The following is a 7862-nucleotide window of genomic DNA, read 5'->3' on the forward strand; positions in this document are numbered from 1 at the left end:
CTTCTGTATTATTGTCTTTTAACCATATTACTTAACTAAAAATTAATCTTTTAAATTCTCCTAATCTTGTTGTTACAGTATGTAGTTATATAGATATATGTGCATATGTGTGCGCGCTCTCCATTTAGCAAAATGTATGTGTGGCCGGGACTCCTTTTCTTTCACAGAACTTTAATTGGGTGCATTATCTACTTTATGTGTTGCCTTATAATTAAGTTCTTGCCAAGGGACCGTATGCATAAGTTATGTATACAACTTCCATATCATGCCCTTTAAAGAAATGGGGAATTTTCTCATTTTCCTCCCCACCAGCTGGAACATGGAAATGATAGAAGTAAACTATTGTCAACCTTGCAGTTGAGGGAAAGACTTTAGGAAGTGCAACAAGACAGAAGGCGCCCAGGTCCTCAACACCATGGAACCACCAGATTAGCTCTGAACTGCTTATACTTGGATTGTTACAGGAGACAGAAACTGATTTTGCTCAAGCCACTGTTATAATTTTTTATTGATTTTTAAGGAGGGGGGGCAGTATGTGAGGGGGGAGAGAAAAAATGAAACATCAATTTGTTGTTCCACTTATTTATGCATTCGTTGGTTGACTCTTGTGAGTGCCCTAGTGGGGGATTAAATTTATAACCTTGGCATATTGAGATGATGCTCTAACCAACTGAGCTACTCAGCCAAGGAGATCTTACTTTCATTAATCTTTCTTAAATATATGTCTAGTTCAGCCCTAGCTGATGTGGCTCAGTTGGTTGAGCATCATCCCATGAACCGAAGGGTCAACGGTTTGATTCTCAGTCAGGGCACACACCTAGGTTGTGGTTTCGATGCTCAGTTGGGGCATGTACGGGAGTCAACTGATCATTGTTTCACTCTCTCTCCCTTCCCCTCTCTCTAAAAATCCATGAAACATATCCCCAGGTGAGGATACTTTTTTAAAGTTAAAATGAGGAAGTATTTTCTGGATTCTAAGTGAGGCCCCAATTTCTAAAAACAGTCTCTTAGAATTTTATTAGCTGGCTATACTTGGCCCTTGAATGCGCATGATAAAACTAACAGAATATTCTCTTTTCCATAGTTATGCTACTAGTATCTAGCACATGATACTCTAACTAGAATTTTAAATTACAATTTATTTGCAGAAAGATATAAATTATCATAATTCTTATATATTCAAATACCTACTAGAGGTATCCACTTAAATGTCTTATAAGTATCTCAAACGGAACATTCCCCAAAATAAACTTCTTTCCCACACTTCCTTGCACTCCCCCTACACACACACACACACACACACACACACATTCCCTGCTGCCCACTTATTTATTATTTCCAACTCAGAAAATGGCTAATCACTCTAAGTTGCCCAGGCCTGAAACCTTGGTTTCATATCCTTGACTCCAATCTTTCTCCCACACCCCAAATCCAAATCTAGCACTTGCTATTTTCTCTGCCTGGAATGCTCAGCTCCCAGCTCTATGTGCATGGCTTGAATTTCTTCCCCTCCACCAAATCTTTGCTCAAATGACACTGCAGTGAGGCCTCCTCCCCTACAACTGCAAGCCTAATACGCCACACTCCCTATTCTCCTTCCCTTTATCACTTTCCATGTGACATATATTTTACTTGTGTGCTCCATTAGAAGTAAGCTACGAGAGAGAGTGGATGTTTGATTTGTTCACTGCTGCATCCCTAGTGCTTGGCATACAGCAAGACAGTTGGCTGAATGACAATAATCCAATACATTACAGTATATGCACAAAATGACACAATCAGGATGTAAAGGAAATAAAGTAGAAATAACTAACGTGTTAGAGCAGTGGATTGAAATTTTTTAGGTAAAAGAACAATTGTTAGTATTGTTTTAAGTGGCTAGTACAGCATTTGAAGTCTGTTAGTTAAGAGTTAACCTTCCCCTCCGAATTTTTCTGGGAGCTGGAGGGCAAGGGCTGCAGAGCTGCAGGGAGAAGGAAGGGTGAACTGCTCCAGGCTGGTCTTTGCTTAAGCTTTGGGGGCTTATAGGAGAAAAACAAGGGCTCTGAGTTGTGCTACTATGAGCCTCACTTTTGGGTGTCTTTGTGTGTGTGTGTAGTGGGGGGCGGGGGGGGAGTGTTACTGTCTTTCACTCAGAGTTGGGAGAGAGGGTAAATGAGAATATGTAAAGTACGTAACTGTTTTCTAGTTTGGGCTTAAAATGTTTGAGTGACCCTTGACTTTCTAACCTAACGGGAAATTCAGTTGGCTCTATTTTTGAACATGTATTCAAGTTAATCATTCTTTGTCTCCCCTTGGCTATTACTTCCGCAGAAGCAAGTTCTGGGTTATTGATTGCAGGTGTGTCCAATTTGATCTCTTGGCTTGTACTCCTGGCCCTGACCACCACCTTCATTTCAGTCTGTTTTATAGATTGCAGCCTGAGTATGTGTTTTAGGTTGAAAATCAACTCTCACTGTTCTCAGCTTAAAACCTACAGGAACTCCCAAGTCTCAGAGTGAAAGCTTAAAGTTCCTGAAATGGCCCACCTGGGCCTTTGATAGGTCTCAGGGATTCTCAGACTCCAGCTACACTTTCTCTCTACCCTCAGCGGTACCCTCTCTACTTGGTTTTCTCCTGCAAGGTTACCTTGGTGCTCCAGGAAATACTACCCTAGTTGTTCCTGCCCCAGGGCCTCCATGACAACTGTTCTCTACCTGGAATTATGTGTCCAAAACTACTTAAGTGCTCAAATGTCAACAATTTCTTAACAAACATCACCTACCCTGACTACCTTATTTTAAATTGCAACCTTCTAGTCTTTGCAAACACTTCTGATACTCCCTTCCCTGATTTCTGTCTGGAGTGTATTCTGGCACATGGTAGATGCTCCAATGGATGACTCAGCAACGCAAATGCAATCAATCAAGCAGCAATGGATGTGAAGGGATTTTTGTGAAATAAAAGGACCCTAGAAATGTTGTCTTTGTACAAAGGGATGTGATTTCTAAAACAGAAATGCAGAACAAGTGGGGCTGTGACTGTTCTGAGAAGCCTGGGTTTAACAATCAGACCTTAATGGGACTGTGGTTAAGAGCAGGCGCGACAACTTTAAGTTCACCCCTAGAGCATTTATGTGATGGACAGACTAATTTGGAAGTAAAACCAAGGCACCAAGCTCTAGCTAGCTCTTGCAAGCTGGTAACCGTTTTGCAGGTGTGTTGGACTTAACGCTCTTCAAAATGAGACACTAAAGCAAACTTGGGTAAAATGTTTCCAAACCTTTGGGAGAATGCTAGGCTCTATGGAAGTTATATGTTGGGGGCTTAAGAAGCTTGGGGTGAGATGGAGATGATGAGTGTGATAAAAGTCAAGAGTACGTGCCCCAGTTGGTTTGGCTCAGTGGATAGAGCTTCGGCCTGTAGACTGACGGGTCCGGGTTCAGTTCCAGTCAGGGGCGCATGCCCGGGTTGCAGGTTCGATCCCCAGTGGGAGGCGTGCGGGAGGCGGCCGATCAATGATTCTCTCTCATCATTGATGTTTCTCTCTCTCTCTCCCTCTCCCTTTCTCTCTGAAATCAATAAAAACATTTTTAAAAAAAGTCATAAGTACGTATGTCTACAAACAACACGATTGGCAGGCAGTTGCCAGGGTAAAAGGAGAGGGCAGGGGCTGTCATTCCCCTGGGTCCTCTGCAGGCAATCTCTCAGCTGTAAGGGCTTAATAACATCTGGCTGGAGTCAGCTGTGCCTACCTGCGGCTCCAGCACCTTTTCTTGGGTTTTCCTACTCCCCACACATACCTTCATTAATATAATCCCTAACAGAGGATGCCCTCGGTTTTCAGTGGGGACACTGAAAAGTCTCTGCCCGAGTGATTCACTGCTCTACATGTCAGCCCTCGGGGTGGGGGGTGGGGATGGAGTTAATCTTCCACAGACATTCTGGCTTGGAGACCTGCTTTAGGAGACCATCTCTCTCTCAACCTCATCCAGTCCTGCCCCCTTCTCTTTTCCTCATTTTTACCATAGCTTGAAATTATCCCCATAAAAATAGAAAACAAACTCTAATATAAACATTAAATTGTCACATTCTCTAGATTAAACATGCTTACAGCTGTTTTACATCAATTTGTTTCATGAGCACATTTTTAGCCCATAATTATAAAATAACTATATTTTTCATTTCTACAGCCTCACACTGTCTAGTTTGGTAACCATTAACTTGTGACTATTTGTTAATTTAAATAACACAAAAATCCAGTTCTTCAGTTGTACTGACCGCATTTCAAATACTCAATGCCACATGTGGCTAGTGGATACAGTACTGAACAGAAAGGAAACAGTCATGACAGAGAACTAGCTCAATTAGGCAGGACTGCTATAGACGTTTTTTAAATTTTTATTTTATTCAAGTATAAAACTCTGATTCAACTGAAACATTGGCAGAGTTTAACCTTGTAATTTCCAATTCTCTGCACACAAATTCTCCACGCTAGAGGCTCTCAAAATGTGGTCAGTCCCTGAGCAGCAGCAGCATTACTTAGGAACTCATTAGAAATACAGTTACCCTACAAGAGTGTGGCGGTTTGGCGCACTGATACCGCCCCCACCCCTGGCTGAAATCTGTATATAACTTTTGATTCCCCCAATACTAACTACAGTTGTCCTTCAGTATCGTCAGGGGATTAATTCCAGAAACCCCTTCAGATACCAAAATCCGCGGACGTTTTGCTTAATTGAGTGCCTTATATAAAATGACGGAAAATAATACACACAGTCAGCCCTCCGCATCCTCGGATTCACAACCACGATGGGAAATACTGCTTTCAATCAGGGATCTGAAAATGCCAAATCAGGGATACGAAGGGCTGCTTGTATATTTGCTGAAAAAAGAATCCATTTATAAGTCAACCCATTCAGTTCAAACCTGTGTTGTTCAAGGGTGAACTGTACAAATTCTTGAGCGCCTCAGCAATCTTCCTTAATTGGTTTTTAATGAGCTCTCCAGTGACCAGGAGATTGTGAAGCATGCTTAGGTTCTAGACCACTGTTCTAAGTTACTTAAGAGCAGCTGTCATCACAACATAAATGATGAGATATACCATTACAGTCTAAAATAACCTATTAGTGCCTTGACGGGTTTGGCTCAGCGGATAGAGCATCGGCCTTCGGACTCAAGGGTCCCAGGTTCGATTCCAGTCAAGGGCATGTACCTTGGGTGCCCGCACATCCCCAATAGGGGGTGTGCAGGAAGCAGCTGATTGGTGTTTCTCTCTCATGGATGTTTCTAACTCTCTATCCCTCTCTCTTCCTCTCTGTAAAAAAATCGTAAAACATATTTTTACAAAAATAAAATAAAATAAAATAAAATAACCTATTAGTTGTATGTCAGCTATGAACTCATACACAATCACGTTTCTAGTACATCTTATGAGAGAAAAATTCAGTATTTTCAATGATCATATTAAGACAAAACCAATCATGAACTTCATTTCTTTTTTAAAAAAATATGAGAGAGAAACACCAATCAGCTGCCTCTTGCACATCCCCTCCTGGGATTGTGCCCGCAACCAAGGTACATGCCCTTGACCGGAATCGAACCTGGGACCCTTCAGTCCGCAGGCCAACACTCTATCCACTGAGCCAAACCGGTTAGGACTGAACTTCATTTCTTAAAAAAAAAAATCAACACTGTAATTTGCTTCCTCTTCCAGTTTGCCGGTCCCTTTTCACTTCCTATTAATATAATCACATTTTAGTCTTTTTCTAAAAATTTAATTAGAATACACAACAGTGGAATAACCAGGAAAAAAGGGAGACATTTTCAAATTTTATGCGATTTGAAATTTTTGCATGAGCAACTATTACTTTTATAACAAACTCATATGAAAAAGTAAAATCCATTAGCTAGAATTACGTCAGCAAGAAGCTGAAACTAAAGTTACACAAGTGTTCCAAAAAGGCTAAGCTATTATATACTCTAATTTTCTCTTACCATAGACCTAATATAAAACTAAGTATTTGCAACATCAACATGTATATTAAATATTTCTTACCAAATTTGCTGATAGAAAAACATCTTGAGAAATTTCAAATAAGAATAGCAATGCAATACATTAAAGTGATTATAAAACCACTGGGAAAAGATCTACTAGTAGTCTTGGCTTACTGCAAATGTGGCCCAAAAAGAAGAGACATTAAAAGCCTGATTGATTACAAATTTCTGCCACAGCCAAGTGTCTACTAAGATAACTTACCAGTGGAAAATTACTTAAACACAATTTGCGTATAGAATGCTTCAGGTGTATATATTGCAATAGCAAGCAGGTCATTTTAAGAAATTTTACAGAAATATTTACAATATATTGAGCTTATGTGCATGGGAAACTTAAATCACACTTAATACTGCCTCAGCATGTGAATGTCCACTTTCAATCAAATATTCTTCCATAAAGTGAATACTGACAATGCTTGGCAGGGTTTTAAAATCTAAACATTCTCCCTTACTAAACACTAAGGCCACAATTTCCAAGTTTTAAATACTGTTTTTTTTAAAAAGTCAAATGGCTACCCAGCCGGTGTGGCCGGGTGGTTGAGAATCCACCCATAAACCAGGAGGCTGCTGTTTCAATTGCCCGTCAGGGCACCTGGTCAGGGCACATGTCAGGGTTGCAGGCTCCATCCCCAGTAGGATGTGCAGGTGGCAGCCAATCCATGTTTCTCTCCCATTGATGTTTCTATCTCTCCCTCTCCCTCTCCCTTCCTTTCGCTCTAGGAATCAATAAAAACATTTTTTTAAACGTCAAATGGCTAATATTAAGTACTAACCATGTGCCAGATAGTGTTATTTCTCTCACTCATCCTGGTATTCACAGCACAAATCCAAGCATATAATATACATTTAACTGGAATTTATGAAAACAAGAAATGAATATTAAGTTCTTTGAGTTAATTCATATATATATATAAGACTTAGGAAACATGACAAATACATAAGCTAAATTACCTATGACAATTAAAAATACCACATATCAGGATATGATTATTTGCAGTTAGTGGCAAAGAGAGTGAAAAAATTCTAACTAGAGAGTCCTCCATCCAGATCTCCCGACCAGACGGCGACACTATATTTCTTGTGTGTGTGTGTGTTTTTTAAGGTTAACTTTTTACTTCTCTCTTTTTTGAAAACAAAATATTTTTATTTATTTCAGAGAGGAAGGAAGAGGGAGAGAGCGAATCATGATGGGCCGCTTCCTGCACGCCCCACACTGGGGATCAAGCCCACCCCGGGGCCTGTGCTGCGAACGGGATCGATCCCTGACCTCCAGGTTCATAGGTCGACGCTCAACCACTGAGCCAAGGCAACACTCTATTTAAAAAGAGAAAGTGACCCAGCACTCGCCCCCCGCTACAGTGACCATCAGAGGAAGGACTACAACTACAGAGAATGATACAAAGAACACTTCCACACAAGGCTTTCAAAGCTAGGGTGGTCCTCAAAGAAGTCAGAACATTCCACGCACACAACGGTCTCTAGAGACCCCGGGATCTCCAAAGGCTCCCGAAACACCCGTCTCCCGGGAACAGCACCCCCCGGTGAGCTCCTCCTCCGCCCCCCACGGAGCTCTCCGCTGGACAGCCGACCCGGGAATTTCTCCCAGCATCCGCACTGACAGTCCTCCCGTCCTCCCCTCCCTCCCCGGGCCGGTATCAGACCGCGGCATCTCCCTCCGGAGGAAAAAACGGAGGGCGGGGGAGGGAGGAGAGGGGAGCGCTTGCAGTGAGGTCGGTCGTGGAGGAGGAAGATGAGAAGACGCGAGGGGCCAGGGTGGAGTTCCCTCCGTCTCCTGGAGGCCTAGCGAACACCCCCGACCCTCAGGGC

General features: G+C 42.0%; 1 long non-coding RNA gene across 1 annotated transcript in view; it reads right to left on the bottom strand.

The window, feature by feature from the left end:
* Nucleotides 1-5256: 5256 nt before the first annotated feature.
* LOC107182012 overlaps nt 5257-7862 on the bottom strand; it is a 13891-nt gene continuing 11285 nt past the window's right edge. The window contains exons 2-3 of the long non-coding RNA XR_001512733.1: nt 6809-6885; nt 5257-5295 (exon numbers count right to left, since the gene is read on the bottom strand). This is a non-coding gene — a long non-coding RNA (uncharacterized LOC107182012). The remainder of the gene's footprint in view (nt 5296-6808; nt 6886-7862) is intronic.

This window comes from Myotis davidii, unplaced genomic scaffold (genome assembly GCF_000327345.1).
Source record: "Myotis davidii unplaced genomic scaffold, ASM32734v1 scaffold1534, whole genome shotgun sequence".
NCBI classification, from domain to species: Eukaryota; Metazoa; Chordata; class Mammalia; order Chiroptera; family Vespertilionidae; genus Myotis; species Myotis davidii.